Here is a 26141-nt window from a genome sequence, read left to right as displayed (position 1 = left end):
TCAGTAGCTAGAATTCAGGAGCTTGCTTCTCCTCTCTGGGCCTCAGGATCTTCGTCTGCAAAACAAGAGGGTCACACCCTGGCCCTGCTTCCCCAGATAGCACCTCCTCACATCCCAGGCAAGCATGGGCAGCCACCCCTCCTCCCCCCGGGGCATTTGAACAGGAGCCGGAGGAGCAAGAGTATTTGGTTCTGTTCCAGAGGAGGGGTCTGACCGCTGGTTTCTTGACCTTGATGTCCTCTCAAATGGGGGGGAGGGTATCACAAGATCTCTTCTTCACAGCTCCACTGAGACAGTGGCCTGGGAGATAGGGGCCTGGGAGCATACAAATCATAAGAAGGGGAAGGAACTTCAGGGATCACGGAATCCACCTCCTTGGGGGCAATGGATAGCAAACCAAATCTGCAGTCAAGAAAACCCGAGTTCCAATCTGGCCTCAGACACTCAGCTGTGTGACCCTGGGCAAGTCACTTAACACCTAGTTGCCTCAGTTCCTCATCTATAAAGTGAGAGCACATGGAGAAGAAAAGGGTACACCTCTCCAACATTTTTGCCAAGATTGGCCCAAGAAATGACATAGAATTAGGCATGATTAACCAATTGTATGACAGCAAGGCCCTCCTTTTATAGAAGAGGAAATAGAGGTTCAGAGATAATTAGATTTTAACAAGCCTTTGATAAAGATTCCCTTGTTATTTTGGATCCAACATCAAGCCAACAGAATAATATAATTAGGTAGATTCAAGATTGGTTGAATGGTCAGACTCAAAGAGTAGCCATTGGAAGGAGGCCTTCAGTAGAGTGCCCCAAGTCCAATGTCCTTTAACATTTCTTTTTGCAAGGCAAATGGGGTTAAGTGGCTTGCCCAAAGCCACACAGCTAGGCCATTATTAAGTGTCTGAGGCCGGATTTGAACCCAGGTACTCCTGACTCCAGGATAAAGCTGGTGCTTTATCCACTTCTCCACCCAGCCGCCCCAACATTTTTTTTTTAAATCCTTGACTTTGAAAAAGGCAAAGTAGGAAGATTTTATCAATTTGCAAATGACATCAAACTAGGAGGGATAGATAACACATTGAATGACAGAGCAAAGATCCAAAGAAATTATTTGATTAAATTGAGAAGATTAAAAACAAACAAAACATGTCCCAAAAGTTTTAGTGCAGTTTTAATCTATTAAAGCTTATGTATATATGAAATCACAAATCTCTATTACATACAGCATGTTTTTTAAAATATATACTAAATTTCATCTGATATACCAATTCTGTCCTTCTTGCCCCTTTCTCTTGTTTTACTTCCTTCCATTCTCTCCTCCTTCATGTTTTTTTTCCCCCATCATCTATGGTCCATCACCTTTCTGTCAAGGGAAGGGGCACCATGCTTCACCATCCACCTGCTGGAATTATCATTATTCATCATGTCAATCAGAGTACATCAATTTTCAAAATTGTTTTTCTTTTCAATATTTTAGCAACTGTGTAAATTGTTTGATGTATCATTTTGTACAAGTCTTTCCAGGTTTCTCCAAATCCATCCTTTTCTTCATTTTCTATGACAAAATGATTTCCCCATTTTATTTCTATATTCATTCATTCCCCAGTTGATGGGCCCCCACTTTGTTTCCAGGTCTTTACTGTGACTACAAAAATGCTGCTATAAATACTGTTGTCCACAAGGGTTCTTTTCTCTCCTTCCTTAATCTCTTTGAAGACTATACCTTGGGGTCATATTGCTAGACATGTCCAAATTTAATGACTTTTGAGACAGTACCACATTGCTTTCCAGAATGGTTGGGCAAAATAGGATTTAATAGAAATAAATAAAGAGTGCCCTAAAAGTCTTAGTGAAATTTTTGGGTCACTCCATATAAAGTCATATATTTGAGTTAAAAAAGAATGCCATTGGGGCAGCTAGTTGGCACGGTGGATAGAGTACAGGCCCTGGAGTCAGGAGGACCTGAGTTCAAATCTGCCCTCAGACACAATAATTACCTAGGTGTGTGATTTAGGGGAAGTCATTTAACCCCATTATGGCCTTGCAAAAACAAAATAAAAAAAAAGTAAGAATGACTTTAGGACATTTTACAGCCAGGGAAGTTATGACTAGAAATAGGCAGCTAGGAACATCCCATAGGGAATAGAGTGTGGAATTTGGAGGAAGACCTGAGTTTGAATCAGACCTTAGACCCTTATTAACTGTGCAACCTTGAACAAGTCACTTTAACTCTCTGTGCCTAGTTTCTTCACCAGTAAAATAAGGATAATAATAGCATTTCCCACCCAGGGCTGTTGTGAGGATCAAATCAAATGAATTAATATATTAAGGAGCTCTGTAAACCTTAAAGCATTATATAAATTACATATATATATATATATATATATATATATGCACATAAATTTAGATAGAAATTCATCTGGAAAATATCTACAGTTTTCAGTGGATCACAAATTGCATTTGACTTAACAATGTAATATGACAGCCAAGAAAAAATTGATTTATTTTTAAGAAAGGCATGGTAACCAAAATGAGAAAGGTTCTAGTCTTGCTATTTTCCACCCCGGTCAGACCACATAATGCATTTCATTTGGGATAAGCAGGTTTTAGGAAGGGTGATGGTAAACTGGAGAGTGTCCAGAGAAAGGCAACCACAATAGTGAAGGTCACGGCATAGGAGCATCAGTTGAAGGAACAGGAAAAGAGAAGCCTTAGAACATGAGAGTTAAAAATTGCAATACTGTAAGTTTTTAAGGTTTGCAACTATTTTCTCAATTGTTTCTCAGAACAACCCTGGGAGCTAGGCACTATTATTGGGAACTGTGGCAGATCACACTTAGCTCTTGCCCAGGATTGGGCAAGATTCAATGCTTTGAATTTGTGAGTTTTGACCAACTACCTGTTTTATTTTTGTCTTTGCATCCTCAAAACTTAATAGACAATATCCTTAATACACAAAAGGTGCTTGATACGTTTGTTACTTGATTAATTGTTACAATAAACATTTATTAAATATTCCCTTTGTAACTGGTATTGTACTAGTTACAGACTAAGGGCCTCTGTCAGCCTACTTAGTACTCCCCTAAAGGCAATGACTGTGGGTTTTAGGGCCTACAAGTCAGGGTGGGCCTCTCCCTATCATCACCCCTGTCTGTATCTCATTAACCACAACTCAGTGATTGCATGAGGCAAGATTTGAACCCAAATCTTCCTAACTTCAAGGCCAATGTTCTAAATATAAACCTATCCTGGATGGTTGGGCTACAAGCTGTCTTCAAGGAATTGAATTGTTGTATTTTGTCCTTCGTTCTCAAAGAGGACCAATGATATCACGGGGTGATATCTTGACTCATGGGTGAATTAGATGAGAGGCAGAGTTGAACAAAGTCATTAGCCTCACTTCCTATTCCAGAGTCATTGAAGTCCAATGGCAAAGTTTGGGGACTATAACCAGAAGAAAATGTAAAAAACGAGGAGAGTTCTACATATTCCAAAATATTCATCACAGCTCTCTTTGTAGTGGCCAAGAAATGGAAATGAAAGGGATGCCCATCAATTGGGGAAAATGGAATATTATTGAATATTATTGTTCTGTAAGAAACCACAAATGTTTGGACTCTAGAGAAGCATGGAATGACATACCAGATCTGATGCTGAGTGAAGAGAGTAGAGTCAAGAGAACAATGTACACACCAACAGCATTATGAAATCAACAACATTGAGGGATGAAACTACTCTTGATAGTGCAGAGAGCTAGGACAACTGTATTTGACTGGTTATGGACTATGTTATCCACAACCAGAGGAAGAAAAACAAAACAAAACACAGAAAAAAAACACCCCTACTGAATCTGATGAACACTTTATAAAATGTATTGTAAATATGTTTAACAAAATATGTATGTAAAATGTTAACCTGACTGTTCCCTGCTGAGGGGAGGAGGGTTGGGGAGGAAGGGTAGAGGGGAACTTCGTAACTTGAAAATATGCATGTACATATGGATGAACATTTTAAAAAAGAAAAAAAATAAAGAATATTGTGATAAGCAAAAAAAGTCTAAAGGCAAGAGGACTGGCAATGGTCCAGGATGAAGAGGATGACCTTGACATCTTTGATGCCTGACCAAGTTCTAAGTGCTTCTCTAGAGGTCTTTGTAGACATTGGAACAGATTGTTCTCATCTGTCCATTCTTCCAGGGAAAGTCTTCACATGCTTGGGATAGACATCCACCTAACGCTCTGACAGATTTGTGACTGGTCTGTTATTCTATCTGCTGAGATGGTTTGCCAAGGTATGGCAGCTGTGCATGCTATGGTTCTTGTATCTCAGGTAAGAAGAATTGAATGACTCTCAAATAAAAGGAAGATAAATTGGTTCTGCTTTGCACCTAAATAGCAGAGCTAGAAAGAAACTGTGAAAGCTGCAGAGAGGAGGTTTAGGGTAGATTGAAAGAGAAACCTCCAACTCTTTAACCATCCAAATGAGGAAGGTATACCTGGGAAGATAGGAAGCAATAGGTTTTCTCCCACTTGTCCCCAGGCATCTTCACAGAAAACCTGATAACTAATTTATTGTTAGGGGGTTTTTTTTGGCAAGGCAATGGGGTTAAGTGACTTGTCCAAGCTCCCACAGCTAGGTAATTATTAAGTGTCTGAGGTTGAATTTGAACACAGGTCCTTCTGACTCCATTCTATCCACTGCACCAAATGTATAGTGTAGGCATGGATTCTGAGGTTCCCTTCAGTTCTAAGATTCTGAGAACTTATGAAAATGACTTACCCAATGTCCTACAACTAACAAACAATTAATATTTATTAAGCTATTTGGACATGATAGAATGTTACATGTGCTAAATTTTAGGGATGCAAAAAGAGGTGAGAGACAGTCCCTGCCCTCAAGGAGCTTACAATCTAATAATAGAATAGGGCAAAAATTCAATACCAGGTACTCTCACCAAAACTTCAATCTTTTTTTGTCATAATTTGAAGCACTATCATCAACACACATACACACACACACACACAGACACACACTCACACTCACACCAGTCACTTGAGAACACCAACAACCAAACTTTTTCTATCACTTTAAGTGTGCAAAGATAGGTACTATGGATATTATTTTCCCTAACTGACCAGTCAAGAAACTGAGTCACAGAACTGAGTGGTTTGTTTGTGGTCACAAAACTAGGAGTAGTCAGAGGCAGGGGATGAGTCTAAATCTTCCTGGCCCCGCATGCAGCATGTCTGATGCCTGGTGATGACTGATGGGGAGCATGACAGCTGTCTTTGAGTCTTTGAAAGACAGTCATGTAGAAGAAGGACTAGTTCCATTTGACACCAGTGGGCAGAATGAGGAGCAACATGTTGGGGGGTGACAGGCGGGGGCAGAGGGGATTGCAGAGGACTGTATTTAGGTTGGATATAAAAAAGAGCATCCAGGGAGAACTAGCCAAACCATGAATTCCTCCATCACTAGACATCTTTTGCTAGGGATGATGCCTTTTCATGAGGCAATGTTTTCAATACAGATGAGTCTGATCTCCCTGCTAAGATGTGAAACTCTCCTCTTTCCCCTCTCTCCCTTCCCCCCTCCTCTTCCTCTTCTTCTTTCCTCTCTAGTCCCAGGAAATTCATAGATAGGTGGCACAATGCCTATTTGTTGATGATGGTGAGAATAATCAGAGGGGATCAGTTATTTGATCATAGAAATATGATTAGAAGGCTTTAAGCTCACAAAGGACTTGGCCTTTCACAATGGGCTTAATAGTTTACTAGGGACTTGCTAGATCACAGAGTGCTTGGCATTTCAGTATAATTATTTGGGGGGTGGCAAGAGGGAGGCAAGGGATTCAGAACTACGATTTCATTGCTGTCGGGAACTCCCAGTGCAGAAATCCCCTCTACCAAAGCAGATCAACAACTCCTGTGTAGTTTAGACCTAGAGAGTCTCCTGGGGCACCCAGAGGTCACACCTTTGCTTAGAGTCACACAGTCCAGGGTGTTGCTATAAGCACCCAAGAGGAAGACAGAGCAAAGATATTAATTCCTACTTGGCAGAGGTGAAAACCAAGGCAAAGAGAGGTTCAAGGATTTTTCCAGGCTCATACTGGTGATGGAGCCAGTTCTCAAACCCGGTTCTCCCAGTCCATCCTAGGGGATCAACCTGTTTCCCTCAAATGGAAGCAGCTTAGGTATCAAAGGAGACTACCTTTTTCAGATTCAATGCTTTCAATTTGTGAGTTTTGACCAACTACCTGTTTCATTTGTCTTTGCATCCTCAAAACTTAATAGACAATATCCTTAATACACAAAAAGGTGCTTGATGTGTTTGTTACTTGATTTATTGTCACAATAAACATTTATTAAATATTCCCTTTGTAACTGGTATTGTACTAGTTACAGACTAAGGGCCTCTGTCAGCCTACTTAGTACTCCCCTAAAGGCAATGACTGTGGGATTTAGGGCCTACAAGTCAGGGTGGGCCTCTCCCTATCATCACCCTGTCTGCATCTCATTAACCACAACTCAGGGGACTTTGGGGTCCTAGCCGAGGTCCCCCTTACACACTTCTATAGGTTAATTTGGGCAAGATTCTAGGATATGAGCCCCTCCTAAGGATATCCTGGTCACAACCCCCTCTCCCCCAATCACTCCTGGACATGCCTGGTAGCCTACCCACCTCCCTAAGATATACTGGTTGCAACTTGAGACACCATTTCCCCCAAGATTGTCCCAGTCACAACCCAAGAACCCTCTTGTCCCTAACCACCAGTGGCTCATTTTAGGGAACCCCAAACCAAACTTGAGCTTTGAAATAACCCAGAAGGATGGATTCTCCTCATTCCTTTCCTTTTATTTTTGATCTCCATTATCTGGCCAGTGAAAGGGCTGGAATAAAATCTGAGGCTGCGAGTCTATGGGTTCTGCCTGTTGTGCTTGATGGGAAAGATTCTGGAGCAGGTCATGTGAAGGATTGAGAAGGTTCAGAACTAGCTCCTAGGGACACACACCAGGTTATAAAGCTCCAGAAGTCAACACATTATCTATTGTCACTGTTCCAAGTCATTTCCTAACCTCAGGATGGACTTCGGAGTCAGATACCTCATCTTCCAACAATCTCTGCTATCTTATAATTTACAGCAATGCATATGAGGGCCAAAGTGTGGAACTGGAACCTCCCAGTGATGTTCTGACGTTCCCTGAGATCTGAGGAACATTGAATCATAGAATGATAAATTTAGAGGTGGAACTGACCTTAGACATTGTGGTACAGCACAAAGACTGTTAGATTTTGTAGTCAAAGCATCAGGATTACTCTCTCTACTACCTACTACCTGTGGGATCTTGGAGAAGTCATTTATTTCTCTCTCTCTCTTTCTGCCTCAGTTTCTTCAGCTGTAAAATGAAGGAGGGGTTGCATTGGATAAATTCTAAGTTCCCTCCCAGCCCTTAATCATGTTTCTTAAACTTGTCATACTCCTTCATAAATAACATGAGAAACTGAGGCTCAGAGAGGAGAGAAACTTGTCCTTTGGAAGGCAGGAAGATTGAAAAGATGACCTTCCTCAAGGGTCTCTATTCCTGCCATCACTGGTCTGATTCCAGAAAAGAACCATGGAGCCTCTGCTTGACCCAAGAGAGAAACCAGATCTGGCCCAGGCCAGTGTCGGCTAAGTGTTACCTGTGGGCAGGCATGACTGGAGTCCCCTTACATCCCCAGCTGCCTTGGGAGGGAATATTAAGAGCCCTTCTATTATTGCCAGATTCCTGGGACCTTGTCCTTCAGGACTCAGACCTGAACACCTGGAACCCTGGTACCTCTTGGGTTTGGATCAGGAAGCCTAGATCTCTGAGTTTCATAGGGACCATCCCCTGGATTTGTCCATCTCTTCTTGAGGGACTTTTCAAATCTGGACTCCAAGTCACCTCCTGTGCCTAAGCCATGTCTGCATTGATGTTTGAGGGTCTTATTTCTAGGACTGCTGAAGTGAGAGGACAAACTCTGCCCCCCTCTGTCCCCTTCATCTGGGTCAGACTATGTGGTGGGCCAAAACCCTAGACTGGCATATGGGGGTGGGGTGATCAAGAGAATTATGTTAGTTCCTCTTTATGGGCCTCAGTTTCCTCAAATGTAAAATAAGGAGATTGGACTGGGGTCAGGGGCAGCTCTGGCAGTCTCTATGCTTCCCAATCAAGAAGAGAGGAGAAGGAAGGGGAGTGATCTGCAGGAAAAGGGGTAAAAGGGAGCGATGGCTGCCTGGGCGCCAAGGTGGGGGCTGTGACTAATTCCTACATTAGGAGTTCCTTGATGGTAGAAGCCCTATGTCCTTCTCTTTATGGAGTCATATAAAGCTCATGGAGTGACAATGGGACCTGGTGGGGTGGGTAAGGAGTATCCAGGAGCTTGAGTCTCCTGACTGGGAGTCATAAGAAAGATCTAGACAGGCCCTGAGTGATCCCCCACCTCCATTTCCTTCTCCCCCTGCCCTAGCTCCTGCCCGCACCAGTACCCCCACCCTCTGACAGGCTGATCAATGGTTCATCAGTCTCTGGGAGGCTCTAACTCAAGTGTGGCATCTTAATCAGGTCCATCGACAGCCTCGGGACTGATGAGGAAGCCCCCAGAATCCCTCCCCTTCTTCCTCCCCAAGCCTGGTCCTGCCTCTCCTCATCTCCCCCCCCCCCCAATCTCTTGCTGGCCAGCCTGCTCAGATCCTTGGCTGGTGTCTGATCGCCTTCTAGTGGTTGCTGGAAGGCTTGCGGGGATCCTGAAAGACCTGAGCAAGGATGCTGGGCTGGAGAGGTGTAGGAGCCCTCCCCAAGCCTCCCAGCACCCCCTTCTCAGGAAAGGCTCATGGTTACTAGAGCTTGAGTCGGATCTGTTCTCCTTTTCTCTGTCTCAGGGATTTTTTGGTTTCCATCTCTCTGTCTCCCCCTATCTCTGCCACTTTCTCTTCCTTTTTTTTTTGTTTTTGTTTCCATCACTCTGACTCTTTCTCTTTATCTCTCCGTTTGTATCTGTCGCTGCATGGCCTGCTCTGTTTTCCTTTCTCTCTGGGAATCTGTTTCTTTGCATCTGTATTGCAGTCTCTCCATCTTTGTACCTGCTCCTGAGTCTCTATTTCCCTCCTTTCTCTGTAGAGTTCTCTGTGCTGCCCCCAGAGATGGATTTGGGGTTCAAATTGCAACCAGAAATAAGCCTGGAATTCTCATGGTCATTGCAGGGTGGGCAGGTGGGAAGAGCAAAGAGGCAGAGGGGCAAGGCCAGTCAGGTAAAAGATAGTCAGTGAGTCACTCAACAAACATTCATTAATCATTTAATATATAGGCGCAGCAGATAGAACACTGGCCTTGAGTCAGGAGGATGGGAGTTCGAATGCAGCCTCAGAAACTTGCCACTTACTAGCTATGTGACCTTCTTAGGCAAGTCACTTAACCCTGCACCCAGGACCACCTCCAGTCATCCTGATTCATATCTGATCACTGGATCCATATGGCTCTGGATGAGAACATGAGGCTGGTGACATAGCACAGCAACAACCCCCTCCCCCCTCCAACCCCGTCAAATCCAGTTCATGTGCCTGTCATGGTATCACCTCCCTGATATCATGCTCTTCTTTGAAAAGGAAAGAAATATCTAGGGCAAGAAGACTTTGGAAATCAGATTCAAGAGAAGACTATCACTGAGTTGACTCCCACCCCACAGGAACCCCATTCCCTCCATAGAATTTGACTCAAGCCTTTATCCTTGTCCAGTCTCTGTACCTGGCTCTGGACTGATAGATAGCAAGGTGTAGTGGAGAGGGCCTTAGACTTGGAGTCAAGATGATCTGAGTTCAAATCTTACCTCAGATGTCAATCAGTTAACCTCTGTACCTCAGTTTCTTCATCTGTAAAATGAGAGAGTTGCTCTAAAGGTCTAATCCTGTGCTGAAGGTAAGGGCCCTGTCCTCTTGCATTTAGGGTTGCCCTGAAATGAGGCTTGGAATAATAATCTACACCAGCCCAAAGACTAACTGTGATACTCTCCTGGTAATTAGCTTTCCTCGATGAGGGAAAAGAGCCCAAGGTGGGCTTACAGGGTGTGGGTCATCAGTTACTGGTGAGGAGCTGCAGTGGGCCAAGCCAATTGAATTTCACAGCACCAATTTGGTGAAATATCCGCCAGGGATTGCTAAGGCCACCAGGCTGTCTCAGAAGGGAGGGATATAGTACCACCAGTGGTGGGCTCAGGATGATTTTGTCACACTGATACAGGGAAGTGGAAGACTTATTCTCAAGAGAAAAAAAAAGTTGACTTTGAAGCCCTGGACCTAATACTTATTTCCCATGTGACACTGGACAAGTCCCTTCCCCTCCTGGACCACAGTTTTCTCACCTGTCAAATAAGGTAACTGAACCAGGTTTCTTTCATCTGGAAATGTAGGATTCTAAATCTCATTGAGTTTCAAACTCCCCCGCCCCTTCCCTCTCCTCCTCACCCTTACCCACTTCACCCTGGGGAGAGGGAGATGATGGTTCACATCTCTAAGACCTCAAGACCTTCCTCTTGATTAATGAGCTGTCTCTGAAATCACTTGGAAGGAAGTCAGAGAGGGGAAGTAGAGTTCTCCTGCTCCTCTCCCTCCTCCCCTTCCCCTCTGCTGTGTCTTCTCTCTGCTCACTCCCTCCCTTTCCCGTTTCCCCTCAGGAAGGAGGTGGAAGTTGGGGAACAGTCGCTATCCAGCCTCACCTCAGGGTCTCTTCCTTCGATTCTGGAAGAAGTTTGCTGGAGGAAACAGTAACTCCCACCCCTCTGTACTCTTAGATATTTCATGACTCTGGGTCTCTTGAGTGTGGATACAAGACAAAGGCAACTCACTGAGAATTAGAAAAGTCTGGATTCAAGCTATGAATCTAACACTGGCTCACTGAGTGACCAGAAAAGTCATTTAATGTCTCTGATCTCCCACCCCCTCATGAGATTAATAAAAACCCTGCCTCCTTCCTGGGAAAGGCAATGCAGGCTAATAGCAGATTGAGGGCTGGACCTGGAGACCGAAAGACAGCAAGGTTCAAATCCCCGATCTGGTACTTACAAGCTGTGAGACTAAGGGGCAAATCGTTTAACCCTCTGGAATCTCAGGAAGCTCTCTAAGACTCTGCATAAATTATAGATGTGGTGCAGATCAGCAAGCTGGTAGCAATAGTTTCCACACCAATGAAATCACAGGGCTTTGTGGTAATGACCACAAGTGAAGCAACAAGGAGATAGTGTATGTAAATCAACCTGTAAAATCCTAAAGTGACAGCTATTGTTATTATTGAGAATTTAAGATTTTAATTCTTACCATGTACTAGGAACTATTCTAGAGGCTGGAGATACAAGGAGGAAAGATGCAAAAATCCCTACCCTCAAAGAGCTTACAATCTACTAGGGGATGTTCTTTTTGTTTTCATTCAGTTGTTTGTTTCTCTTTTGGGATTTTCTTGGTTAAGATAACTGGAGTGTTGATATTGCCTTCTCCAGCTCATTTTACAAAGGAAGAAACTGAAGTATACGGGCTAATTTTTTTGGAAGATCACACAGCTGGTAAATATCTGTGAACTTATGAAGGGGAGTCTCCCCAACTCTAGGTCTTGAGAGCTATCCATTACACCACCTTCTAATAGAGGATAAGAATGAAAAATGAACAGATTCCAGTATTCCTTCAGCTCAAGATTCTGGGGGGGTCTAAGGAAACACAATTGTATGAATGAAAACTCTTAAGGTTCTAGATTTCTCATTTCCCCCAAACCATCCTTCTTGTTCCTGGGATGGAGATGGTTGCAGAAATTTCTCATGTGATGTCAGTTCTAGGGATTAATCTGGGCCCAGGTTCTCCTCTACCCTACCTCAGGCTTTGCCCCTATTGTGTGATGGAGGTGAATAAAGGAGCATCACCAAGGTTGAGGTATCAGGGCTGCCAGAGCTATTTGGCCCAGAATCTTAGCTCCTGCCATCTTGCAGGGACTGTGAGGGGTCTGGACAAGATGTGACCTCAGCCCTCAGGGAATTCTGTTCAAAGAAGCATAGGTTTGAAGGCTTGGAAGGACCATAGAAATCATCTGACTCAGGGTTCTTAACTCTTTGTTAAGTACCCTTTAGTTTTCTGGTGAAACCTATGGGACCCTTCTCAAATTAATGTTTTTAAATACATAAGATAAAATTCATAGGATTACCTAAGGATAGTGGAAATAAAGATCTAAATTGTTCCCATCCAAGTTTATAACTCCCCTGCAATCTAGCCATCTCCCTTTTGGAAGGGGGTGCATGAACCTCAAGTAAAAAAACCCTTGATACAATCTGACCCCCAATTTACAATGAGGAAACTGAAACCCCCCAAAAGTTATGCTTTACCAAAAGTTGTATAGTAGAAAGAAATAAAGCAGATGCTTGGACTGGAAATCCAGGCCCTTCCCAATAGACTACACTGCCTTTGCCCCTGTAGAGAGACTAGTTTGCCTTCCAGCCCTGCCCTCTTCCTTCCTTCCCCCACCTAGGTGCTGAGCTCAGCACTGTGGATGACGGGGCTTTAGGGACCATTAGAAACACAAACTGCCCCACACCCCAACTCGGAAATCAATCCTCCTGCCTCTGGCTCCTAGGCCTCCCCCCCTCCTTTCTTCTCTTTCTCTTTTCCTCTTCTACTGCCTTTGTCTCTCAATCTGTCCACTTCTAATTCTTCTTTCTCTTTTTCCTTTCTTTCTTTCCTTTTCTCTCTTCCCTCCCTCCCTCTCACATCTTTCTTTCTTCTATCTTCTTCTCTCCCTTTTTTCTTTCTCTTCTTTTTCTCCCTCTTCTTTTCTTTTTCTTTCTTTCTTTCTTTCTTTCTTTCTCCTTCTCCTTCTTCTTCTTCTTCTTCTTCTTCTTCTTCTTCTTCTTTTCTCTTTATCTCTTTCTCTCACCTCTTACTCTCTATGTCTGTCTCTCTGTCTCTCTTTCCCCGACCCCCCCCATGGCTCCCCCTACCCTCTCATCATTTGCCTATCTATCTCTATTAACCACTGAATCAGGCAAAATGAATAAGCTGAGTCCTAGAATCAGCTTTGGAAATCTCAGATCCTTTATACATCTGTCTTCCTCTCTGTCTGTTTATTGTCACATTCTCCCTCCATGTGAAACAAGGTCCTAAAAAGGGGTCTGGGAAGGAGGACAGAAGTAGCTCTTAGACAAACCTCAGCCTCAGCTAAGGTCATCCTCTCTAAATAACCTGATTACCCAAGCTGAGTTGTAGATTCCAACACCTCTCTTTCTGGTCTTGGAAGAATCAGAGCTCCCCTAGATCTACAAACCTCAATGAGAACACATATGCAATCTTACCCACAGAGATATATAGACCCATATACAAACATACAAACCCCAAATCATCCATACTTGCTTGCAGAAGAATGCACACACACACACACACACACATATACATACACACACAGAGACAAATATAGACCCAGAGACAGATATAAGCACACATCTCATCCCAAGAAACAACACTACAGACATTGTCCAAGTAATAAAGAAGCAAAGGAGATGATACTTCCTTCTACCTGAAGAGGGATTAGAATCATTCTGCTTCATTCCAATAGGCTTTATAAAGGATGATCTAATAATCAGAGCTGTCTCATAAAGAAATTAACCGCACTGATAGGTAGTGAGGGTCTCATTGCTGTAAGTATTCAATCAGAATCTAGACAACCTCTTATCAGGGTAGTCATGGAGGATATATGTCCTGTATGGAGGCTGGACTAGTGACCTCTGAAGTCCCTATGAGTCTGGATTTGTGATTCTTAGCAGGGAGGTAGTTGCCTAGGGCAGAACAAAAGTGGATAGGTTGCTGATCAAAGGACTGGTCCTAATTGAACGGGTTTATTTAAGGAAGGCTTCCTGGAGGAGAAGGAGCAAAGGGACATGATATGGCTCTTCAGCTTCCCCAGGGCCCAAAGCTAAAGATATGAAGAGACAGTGATGGAGCTTTACTGATCTGGGTTCCTAGCTGGGCCAAGGATTGAGAGAGTAGCTCTCTGTCCTCATCGATCCCCAGGCAGGATTTTCCAAGACCCATAAAATTGCTGGTTCTGTCATTTAGAGACCAGGCCTCCCAGGATAATTGATTAAGTTTCCTCTTTTAGGGAGAGTCCAACTGACGGTTCCAAGATGGGATAAGTGTCCAGGCCCCAGAGCCAAGACTATTATCCCCTTGGGCCTGACATAGAGGAGAGAAGAAGGCAAGCCAAGAGGACTCAAAGACATATAAAGAAACACAAAAGAGAGTGAGAAACTAATACACAGCAGAAACACAGAAACTGAGAGATTAGAGACTGAAATAGAGAGATACAATTTCTACAAGGAGAAATTAGAGACAAAGAAAGAGTGAGATTGTATTCCATAGAAAGGGACAATCAGAGACAAGTGAACATGAGTGCAATAAAGAAACAGAGAGGAAATGAAAGACAGGAAGAAAGGGAGAGAATTGGAATCAAGGACAAATTCTTGCTTTTTACCCCTCATCAGCCTTTGGGTTCAGGCTGTGAAAATGCGGAAAGGGAAAGGAAAGTTCTTAGTCCCATGTGCAAGCAGGGATTCAACAAGAACACATGGGTTCAAACAAATGATTTTTCTTTCTCATAGGGTTCCAAGACTGGTATATCAGGAGAATGGTAGAGGTACAATATACTTGGATTTCACTAAGGCATTTGATAAAGAATGATTGTGTCTTGGAGCTGAAAGATCTGGACCAGTCATGTACCTGAGTAAGAATTCCTTGGACAAGATTCCCCCAACAAATAGTTACCCAGTGACCATTTGAACAGAATACTAACAATCACAGAGAACTCTCTCTCTCTCTCTCTCTCTCTCTCTCTCTCTCTGTCTCTGTCTCTCTGTCTCTGTCTCTCTCTGTCTCTGTGTATATATCTGTGTTTTTCTCTTTTCCCTGCCTCTTTCTACCTTTGTACAGCTCTCATGATGTTTAGACCTTTCCTAGAGTCATTCTCTACAGTTTCCTCCACTTCTCTCTCTTTGGATCAAGCAATGGATCTTCTTCACCACCACCACCACCACCACCCCACACACACCTTCTTTGGGTTAAATATTCCCATCTCTTTCATTGAGGTGGCCTTAAGTCATCTCGGTGTTCCAGGGTGCTTCTTCTGGACACGCTCCCCAGCTTGTCAATGTGCCTCCTAAAGTGTAGAATAGACACAATCTTACAGATGTATTTTGATTGGGACAGAATCAAATGGAACTGCTCCTTTCATCATTTTGAATACTAAGTCCCTTTCTCAACATGGTCCAAGATCATTCTGTTGATTAATGTTGACTTTGCAGTTCACCAGAACCCCAGGTTTTTTGTTTTTGTTTTTGTTTTGTTTTCACAAAAAAATCAGTTTTCAGTCATAGCTTCCCTATTGGTTCCAGGGCCAACTCCTCCCCCATCACATCTGGGCTTAGAGTGCATTTGTGAGAATTCCAGAAAGGAAGTGGTAACTGCTAAGAGCCAGCATGGCTTCACAAAGAATGTCATGGCTTACTAATCTCATTTTCTTTTCAGATAGGGTTATTATATGGGTAGATCAGTAGAATGCCATAGACATAATATACTTGTATTTTAGCAAAGCATTTGACAAAATCTATTCTGATATGCATGTGGTTGTTCAAGTGTAGAAGTGCGATTGGAGTAGAAATGACATTGGTTTTATAGTTCAAGGCAGTGGACAACTCAATGTTGTAGAGAACTGTCCTGGAATCTTCAAGAACTGAGTTCCTCAGTTCAGACTCAGGCACTTACTAGCTGTATGACCCTGCTTATATTAACTGTGTGAACCTAGACAAGTCACTTAACCTCTATTTCCTCATCCAAAAAATGGGGATAATAATGGCAACTACATCAATAATTATTTTGAGGCTCAAATGAGAGCATCTTAAAGAGCTATATACATGCTACCTGTGGTAACAGGGTAACTATGGGTGAATTAACCTTTCTGGGCCTCAGTTTTCTCCTTCGTAAAAAATGAGGTTAAATTAAATGAAGCCCTAAATCCTTTCCACTTCTAAATCCTATGATCCTATAACTTTAGAGAGATGTGGCTAGATTGAAGTTTAGTTAGGCGAATTCGGACTTCATTGAAGGATTGAACCCAGTGAATCATAGATCCACCTGTAGGGAGGTACTAGTAGAGTACCCAGGGATCTGTCTTTGGCCCTGAGTTGTCCAACATTTTTGTCAATGATTTGAATGAGATTTAGTTTAGATTTTTTTTTTTAGGTTTTTGCAAGGCAATGGGGTTAAGTGGCTTGCCCAAGGCCACACAGCTAGGTAATTATTAAGTGTCTGAGGTCAGATTGAATGAGATTTAGATGGTATTATTTAATCAAATTTACAGACAACAAGGAGCATAGAAGAATAAATTCAATGGATTTCAAGCTAGAAAGACAGAGGTCATACAATCAAATCTTATTTTTTCAAGGAGGAGCCCAGGACCCAGAAAGGTTAAGTAATTTGCCCAAGATCACACAAGGAGTATCAGACCTAGGATTTGTACCCACATTTCCTGACTCAAAATCCAGTACTTATTCTCTTCCACAATAAGGAGTCTAACCTATCTGTTCTCTAACATTTGGAAGATGGATCCATATTCTAAAAATTATCTACAGACTTGAATGAGGGAATCAATTAGTCAATCTGCAAGCATTTATTAAGAGCCTTCCATGAGATAGGCACTATGCTAGATGTTGGGGTTAAAAAGACAAAGATAAATCTAATAGCATGAAATTGAATAGGAATAAGTGGTGAGTCCTTTAGAAAATCAACTATACAAGAATAGATGGAAGAGACAGCCTAGACAATAATTGCTATTATGAAAAAAAAGAACAGTTTTCAGAGGTTTATAAGCACAGCATAAGTCAATACTGTGACATAGAAGCTCATTTGACCTTAAGTTGCATTATTAAAACTTTTTCTAATAATTTTCATTATTATCTCTTTATTTATTGTGAATTCTCCTTTTTCTTTTTGGATGTCAGTAATTTGCTTTTCCCTCTTTTTGGAAAAAAATTATTTTCCAAGTTGGGAAGGAGCAGGGGATATTTGTTAATTCCCTTCTATGAGCCAGGTACTATGCTAAACACTTTACAAATATTATCTCATTTGCTCCTCACAAAACTCTGGGGGGATAGATACTATTATACTATCGGGGGGTATTCCCTAGGAGACAAATGCTTTAGCAGTTGAGAAAACTGAGGCTCAGGGAGATTAAACGATTTGCTCTGAATTACACAGCTGGTGTTCAAAACTGAATTTGAACACAAGTCTCACTGACCCCAGGCTTAGCATTTTACCCAATGTATCTCTTCAGCTGCTTCAATGAACAAAAATCTAATTTCTCTCCACCCCCCCTCCCATCCTTCCTAGTCAATAATTCCAGAGCATTCTACCTACCTCCTGACAAAGAGGTGATGGACTCAGGGTGCAGAATGAGACCTATACCTTTTGAACATGACCAATGCCAGAATGCATTTTGCTTGACTATGCAATAATTTTTAAAAAATGTTTATTGATATTTTTTGCATCACCTTCATTTCTAAATATATTCCTCCCCCTTTCCTTCCCCAGAGAGCCATCCCTCATAACAAAGAATAAAATAGACAGAGAGAAAGAACAAAACAGTTCAGCAAAACTATGCAACACTTCAGCCAAGTCTGACAGTATATTCAGTGTTACACATCCATAGCCCCACACCTTTGAAAAGGAGGAGAGAGCTTCTTAAGCTGCATCAATGAACTATAGTGTCCAGAATGAGACTGATAAATACCCTCCCCAATATCTCAAGGCATTCTATTCTATTCTATTCTGGGTATCACATTTCAGAAAGGAAAGACACTGGCCCATTGAAGTTTTCCCAGAAGACAGGGACCATGATAAAAAGGGAACCAATAAGCCTATAAGAATCCACTGAAGGAGTTGGGAGTGTATATCTCAGACAAGATTTAGGCACAGTGGCTGTCTTCAGTATTTTGAGGACTGGAATGTGAAACAGAGAATAAATACATTTAATAGGGCAGAACTTAGGGCAGAGTTATACAAAATCAAATTTCCTTGATATTAGTTGTTTGAAGGGAAAATGGGGTGCCCTTGGAGGAACTGGGATTCCTGTCATTGGAAGCCTTTAAGCTGATGTTAAATCACCATCTATGGAGCATATTGTGAGACAATTCTTGTCAACTAATGAGCTTAATCAAGTGGTTTTAAGGGTCCTATCCATAAAAGTCTAACCTTAAGGGCAGCGAAGTGGCATAGTGAATGGAGTCCCAACTCTGTGATCAGGAGGGCTGAGTTCAAATCCAAATCTTAGACATTTTTCGGGTTGTATGACCCTGGGTAAGTCACTTAACCCTGTTTGCCTGTTTCTTCATCTATAAAATGAGTTGGAAAAGGAAATGGCTTACCACTCAAGTAGCTTTGCCGGGAAACCCCAATTGGGGTTACAGAGAATTAGAAGCAACACAGTAACAAAATGGTCCCTTATATTCAGTAAGGACTGAAGGCAAAGAAATTTATCCCTTCCCCAAAAAATGTATATCTTTAGGGATCCAGACCTAAGGGAGGAGAGAGAGACAGAAAGGGGAAGGGGATCACAGGGTAACTGGAGACAGAGATAGACAGAGAGTCCTACAAGTTTACTCTTTGTTCCATTCTGCAGATTTGTCCACTCTCATCTAAGTCCCTTCCTCTATATGCCCCAATACCATTGGGCTGGGTCTATGTATCTATAGACTAGATAGAAAATTCATTTCCCTACTTCACCTCAAGGGAAGTCCCTGGAAAAGATGGTGGTGGTGATGATAATGACAGTAGAGATAACAACAATGATATAGTGATGAAGGTAGTGATAGTAGATTTGGAAGCCAAAGAACTGGGGGGTACAATGACATCTCTGCTGAACAGACCCCTTTCCCTGTCTTGGCATGACTTTCCTTATCAGTAAGATGAAGCAATATGAAGGTACTTACAACTCTGACCTTCTCTCAGTTGTAAGAACACTATACTGGATTTGTAGACAGGAGAAATCTAGATTGAAATCCTGGTTCCAGCAATTACTAAGTGTATAATCACAGATGTCAATTAACTTCTCTGAGCCCCAGCTTCATCACATGTAAAATGGAGACTTTAACACTTAAACCATCTACCTTACAGGATTATAACATTAAAGGTTTGGAAACATTAAAATGATGGAAAGAAATGGATGAAATGAAAGAAAATATTTTGTTTTGCTTTGGTTTGTTATTTTTTATTACAGTCCTGACCTCCTATGCTCTTTGTTCTAAGGTCTCTTCCAGTTTTGACATTTATGTTCAAAGATCTCTTCCAGCTCTAATATTTTAAATCCTGGGCCATTCCTTTCACAATATATGATAAACTAAGAGATTCTCAGAAACCTGTTTTGGTCTGACCTGATAGTAGACCAGCTCTACCCTATTTCCCCAGACCTGATCAGAAGAGGAAAGGACCGAGGCTGAGCTTATTTCAGGACCTCTGTAGCTAGGGGGAACAAAAGCAGAATCCCAGAGGACTCTTAGGAGCTGAGAGGACATGGATGATGAAGTATTGATAAAGGGGCAGGATTCAGATAGGAGAGCTGGGGACCTAAGAAGGGACATGGCTCAGCAGATCCGGCACTCATCCGATCCAGGATGTGAAACTAAAACCATTGATTATAGTGATTACTATTAGGGGAAGGAGGGAAGAGGCCAGGACAGGCAAAAGGGACTCAAAAATTTGGGTGCCAGCCAGTCACTGTCCCATTTCCCTTCAGACCTAGAGGAAGGTGTCTCCAAGATAGATTCCAGATCATGGAGGACTAATAAGACTTCTGGAAGATAACTGTAGTGTAGAAAACAAGTGGCTTGTTATTTGATCATTTCAGTCATTTCTGACTCTTTGTGACCCCATTTTGGGGTTTCCTTGGCAAAGATGCTAGAGTGGTTTGCCATTTCCTTTTCTAGTTAGTTTTACATATGAGGAAACTGTGGCAAACAGGATTGAGTGACTTGTCCAGAGTCATAGTCAGTGTCTAAGTCTAGATTTGAACTCAGGTCTTCCTGACTCCAGAATTGGTACTCTATCCACCAAGTCACTCATTCTTTACTAGCTAAGAGGAGATTATTGCAGGAATTCCTCACCCAAGCCCAACACAGGGAAATTAATCCAGCATTCCACGACTTTGCTAGTCTAACAACCTGGTCACTTCCTCTTTTTTTTGACACTGTTAGTTCTTCTGTTTATCTTTTTTTTTTTACACATAAAATCATAGTATTGGGGGCTAAGAAGTATTTTATTTTACAAACAAGGAAACTGAAATTTTAAGAAGGAACTTGCTTAAAATAAGCAGGGAATTCTGCCTCCAAAATTCATTAAAAAGTCAATCCTTCCACTAGTGCATGACATTGTTGATTTTTTTTTGTTACCATGATCATTTTCTTCATTAATTCCACATATAGTTTACAATACAGATAGACTTTGTTGATCATATCATGGATGTATTGTAATCTGCTCCGTAATATTCCCAGTGGATATTTATTATATGTCTAGTGGTTACTTTTATTTGAAGATTTTCAGTGATAGGGAACTCATTATCCTTTGAGATAGTTCATTCCACTTCTGCAGGCTGTAATTATTGTGTGGTTTTTCTTTTTATTGAGCCTCCTGGGTTTGTCCTTTCGAACCAACTAAAACAAAGCTTATCTTCCTCATATTTTTGTTGAGTCATGTCAGATTCTTCATGACTCAATTTGAAGTTTTCTTGGCAAAGATACTAGAGTTATTTGTCATTTCCTTCTCCAGTTCATTTTACAGAGAAGAAAATTGAGGCAAACAAGATTAAATGACTTGTCCAGGGTCACATAGCTAGTAAGTATTTGAGGTCAGATTTGAACTAAGGAAGACTGCACTTTTTCTGTTGGGCCACCTAGCTGCCCCAAGAAGATGACTACTATCTGTGATTTATCAGATTATGTCATAGGTTGTTTCCTGAGGCTAAGACTAAGTTGTTAGAGGTTAAGTGACTCACCCAGAGTCACACAGTCAATAATTGTCAAAAGAAGGATTGGAGTTCAAGTTTTCCTAGCTCCAAACTCAATGCTCTCTCACTGACTCCATATTCCTGAACACTGTGCTTCTTCTAATACAGACTACATATCAGATTTAGGTACCGCATAGCAAATTTGCAGTCCACTAAAACTCTTGAAACTTTTTTCTCCACACAAACTGTTGCATAGCCATGACATCTCTCTCTCTCTCTCTCTCTCTCTCTCTCTCTCTCTCTCTCTCTCTCTCTCTCTCTCTCATTTTTAAATCCAATTTGTTCCAACCTAATTTAATCTCATCAGGTTAAAACAATTTTCTCCCTCTCATTTGGGTCTTTTGTGGTCCTGCCGTACAATGTGATAAATAACAATTACTCTTCCTAGTTTCACATCATCTGCTAATTTGAGAAACTATCAATCAAGCAACTGAAAAAAATGTTGAATGATATGGATTCAAAAACCTGTCCCTGGGGTACTTCACTAAAGACCTTCCTCTGGTTTTATATTCATCCATTAATCACTATTCTTTGGGTTTGATTATTTAATCAGTTCTGAATCTTCCTAACTATCTAACAACCTAAGGTAGATATCAAATGTCTTCTGTTTTGTTCACAAAAGTATCATGAAACTCTGCCAAATACCCTGCTGAAATCCATGACTGTCAGTGGCATTTCCCTGGACCTACCAAACTGAAAAAAGATCATAGTATCATAGATTCCTGGATTTGGGATTGGAAGGAACCTCTGAGATCATCTCATTTGAGACTCTCATTCATTCTATAGGAAAGAATATTTCCTGGAAAATAGTGAGGGACAGTGACTTGCCCAAAGTCAAATAGAAATTCTATGACAAAGCCAGGTCCAGAATCTTTTCTACCAATTCTCATATATAATATGCCATCTCCCCCTCTATTTAATTATTTTGCTGACACAGCTGCCTATTCCATTTTATTAATTGAAGCTATTACATCTTCCCTGTGGAGCAATTTTTTGAAATGAGCTCTGGGATGAGAGTCTAAATAGTTGGTCTCTATTCTTGACCCTATCACCGACTGGTCACTATGTGACAATTGACAAATCAATTTCCTCCCTGGACCTCACTTTTTTCATCTTTAAAATGCTGGTAATAATTTCTGCCCTAGGCTAGAGCTCTGGACCTGGAGTCAGGAGGACCTGAGTTCATATCTTGCCTCAAAAAGTTCCTAGCTGTGTGACCCTGGCCAGGTCACTTAATCTCAATTTCCAATCTATAAAATGGAAGATAAAACATCCCAGGGATGTTTAGAACATGAAATAAGAGAATATTATCTAAGTAATATGAGTAAAGTAATATGAATAAAGCATTTACAACTTTAAAGTGAGTTATAAGTGCTAGCTATTTATTTATTAGCTTGTCAGCATCAGAGAGTTAATGGATTTAAGAGCAATGGAAAAAGTATAAAAGCACCAGTCAAATGTAAAGTATAATTAATGGTCTTATAATCCCTTTGTTGACAGAACTATCTATTCTTTTGTGAGTCTTACTCCCTTGCAGAAGTCTGAAAACTGTGGAACAGTTCATGAATTTGCATGTCATCCTTGCATAAAGGCCAGGGATCATTCCAGTTTTAGTATATGACCTGCCAAAGTGAGCACAAAGAGGAGTATGGGGTTCTCAAGGAGGACCAGTTGGTATGAGGCATGCTGTGCCCTTTAAGGGTGCTCATCCACCTTAGGTGTTTGCCTTTCACCTAGCTCAATATTTACTTTGAGAATTTATAGTTAGTTTACCTAATTATATAATATGTCCTGATGAGGGTTAATAACCTATCAAGTGGGTAATAGTAATTTGGTTAGTGAGGATTCTGGATTATTATTTGTATATTGATGATTCCAGGCACAGGGCATCTGCTGGAAATGCAGGACATTCTCCAATATGTGAAGGGATACAAAATAGCATAGTGAAAAGGGGACAGGATTTTGCTTCAGATCTTGGTTCTGCCCATATGCTCTTGAACAAGAAATTAGTTATCCTCTCTGGGCTTCAGACGAGAGGGCACTAGATTATATCCCAGTAAGAACAATTCAGCAAATGGGCTTAACTAGGTTAACAGTAGTCAATAGGCCCAAGCACGAGAAGACTTCCCCCCTGAATGGGGAAGATGAGGAAGAATGGAAAGATGAAAAAAATTTGTTCTAATGGCCATGAAAGTAGTTGAGGAAGAACTTGGTCATTCATCAAAGACACCAAGGTCATCTACCACATCACTGATCAAAGTCATCTTGATTTTTGTTTTGACACTATTTCCTGGAAGAGAGAGTGAAGCTGACAACTTTCCGCAATTCTACCACACTTAAATCCAATTCACTCTCAAATCAAGACATTACCCTGTGATGTCATTGAAAATTAAGGACAAAGAACAAAAGAAGCTTGAAGAAAGGAGTTTTAAAGTTTCGTCTCTAACATTCTTTGTTTGGCTACTACCACAAGCCCTTGAAATCCTACAACTTGAGTCCCTCCTCAGTCTAAAGGAAAGTGTTTTTCGGTTGGAGAGCCAACCAGGAGAGACAGAAACAGAGCAGCTCTGCTTAAACCAGAGTTTTCAGGAACTATTTAAATAAGAGGGAGACTCAGATGCAAAAAGAGGACAGATGACCAGATGTGGTAGGTACCTTTCTGAGGGACAGGTGTGAGAAAAAAGCTAAGGAGAGGGAGAAAGCAAAAACTTCATTTAGCCAGAAAAAAGAACAGGGGAGAGTCAATGGGGAATTTTTCCTATTTGTCTTCCCACTCCTTATTACTTCAGCCTCCTTTCTCTAAACTGCCACAGCCTTCCCAACTGTACGGTCTAGCCACTGGGCTTCCCATGTCCAGGTTCTCTTCCTTGTATAGCCTTCCTGGGGTGTGAGTCAGGACCTCAAATGGAAAGTGGAAAGGAGACTCTGGCTCTGTTCAGATTCATAAGATGTATGGGGGTGGGCACATCTCCATTAAGTCTCAGGACAGAGGAAAAGAATGGAGTTATTACAGGGAAAGAGTTAGGAGGGCTTCATTCCCCTTTCAGATCAGGACTCCAGGAGACATTTATTGCTGAACTGAAACTTAGATAGAGACATAGATAAATAGAAGTGAGAAATATAAGGAAAACATTTAAAACACAAAGTAAAATGGAGAGTCAGAGGAACTGGGAATATAAAGGGTAAATTAATGTTTCCAGCTTGTCCTGGGCAATCTTGGATCATGGGGTTCCTAAGTAACCAATCAATCTGACTGACCCTACTCCCCCTTCCTAGCTGCACTCAGTACTCATCCTGCCTAGCTCTCTTCCCTTCCTTCCCCTCCCCTTTGCCCCTCACTCATCCTGCCTGGCCATACCCCAGGAGTGATTCACAGTCTGGCCAGTCCATCCAAATTGATTAATTATTGGAAACCGATTCCTTCAGCCCAGGCTGGTAGCCTCCGGGGCATGCCCAGCCTGGCCAGGAAACCGCAGAGCGGGAGGCCTCTTCTTTCCTTTCCCCCAACTAATGAATTGGGATTTGATCCATCTAACCACAAATATGGAGGAGCAAGTAGGCATTAACCTAGCTGTACCCCAGAGCGTTCTAAGGAAGGAAACAGAAGGAAAGATGCTAAGATTTAGGATCTGGGAATTCTGAGTTTTGACCCTATATAAAACTCATTTTAATGAGTGATCTTGGGCAAAATAATTTATTTTCCATCAAAACCTCAGTTTCCTTTCAATATCCTATCTTGGGAAGGGAGGATTATCTATAAATACAAACTCTGATCCCACAAAACAAAATAGAACTAGGGGACAGACTTAAAGGACTTACATGTGAATTTGGGATTAGATTTTTTTCTTCTTGTCCCCATGGGGTAAAACCAGGAGGAGGAGATGGAAGATAGCAGGACAGTCTAGTTTTACCTCAGTAGAGGAGTGGAGGGGGTGGTTAAGATCCTGGATGCCACCCTTAACTAAGGTTGAGATGGAAGAAAACTTTTTAAGAGGAGCACCAGGGTAATCTGATGAGGAAGAGGGAGGGAATAGATTGGTGTTAGTGGTTGCACTATATGGTGGCAAGAGCTGGTCAAGGATTTGAGTGAAGACATGGGGACACTGGTCACCCAGTGTACACTTCTTCAAAGAAAGAAGTGTGACCACCCCACCCCCCCACCAGATGTGAGCATCCTAGCATGCTTATATTGAATTAGTTTCAACCTTAGTCACAGAACCGTAGAATCACAAAAAGCATAGATTTGGAAGAGAAAGGGATCATCTCATCTGCTTGAACCTCATGAAATCTGTTTAAATAATTAGAAACTGGGGGTTGTCCATCAATTGGAAAATGATTGAACAAGTTATGAAATATGTATGTGATGGGAAAAAACATTATTGTACTATAAGAAATGATAAAGGGGATGATTTCAGAGAAACATAGGAAGACTTGTATGAATTGATGCAGAGTAAGGACAGGAAAACTATTTAATGCACAGACAATATTGTAAAGTCAAACAACTTTGAAAGACTTGGGAATTTGGATCAATATAATGACCAACACAATTCCAGTGGTCCCAAGTTAAAATATATTGCCCACCCCCAGGTAGAGAGGAAAACTCAGATCACAGATTGAGACATATTTGGGAGGGAAGAGATGGATAACAAATGTAAGAATTTGTTTGTTTAACTTATAAAAGTGTGTGTGGGGGGATATTTTTCTTGCTTTCTCAGTTTGGGGAATGGGAAGATGGAATAGAAAGAATCCAAGGCTAAAAACAAAATGAAATTTAATTAAAAAAGAAAAAACAGCACTTGCTCTGTCAGTACTTCCTCCCACAGTACAGCTATACTGTAAAGAACCTGAATAAAAGGCCTTCTCAGTGCCCTTAAAGTTTCTTACCTTCTTTCCCACCTTTACTTCATCAAACTTCCCAAAGAAAACTCCCTATCCTTTCTTTCAACCTTTGCAATCTTGGCTGCTCATCCTATGGCAACTTATTTATCCAAAACTAAGTTATGCCAATGAATGAAGGCAAGAGTATATACCAATTCCTCCTCTGGAACA

The 26141-nt window shown here is 41.6% G+C and overlaps 1 long non-coding RNA gene across 1 annotated transcript; it reads right to left on the bottom strand.

Annotated features, from left to right (window-relative positions):
* Window positions 1–1189: 1189 nt before the first annotated feature.
* LOC141497650 (uncharacterized) lies at window positions 1190–26141 on the bottom strand. Its single transcript, XR_012471395.1, has 3 exons — window positions 25977–26141; window positions 15090–15197; window positions 1190–1399 (listed from the first exon to the last, which is right to left on the bottom strand). It is a non-coding gene; the product is annotated as an uncharacterized LOC141497650 (long non-coding RNA).

This window comes from Macrotis lagotis, chromosome X (assembly GCF_037893015.1).
Source record: "Macrotis lagotis isolate mMagLag1 chromosome X, bilby.v1.9.chrom.fasta, whole genome shotgun sequence".
Taxonomy (NCBI): domain Eukaryota; kingdom Metazoa; phylum Chordata; class Mammalia; order Peramelemorphia; family Peramelidae; genus Macrotis; species Macrotis lagotis.
This window is presented reverse-complemented; position numbering and strand designations above follow the sequence as displayed.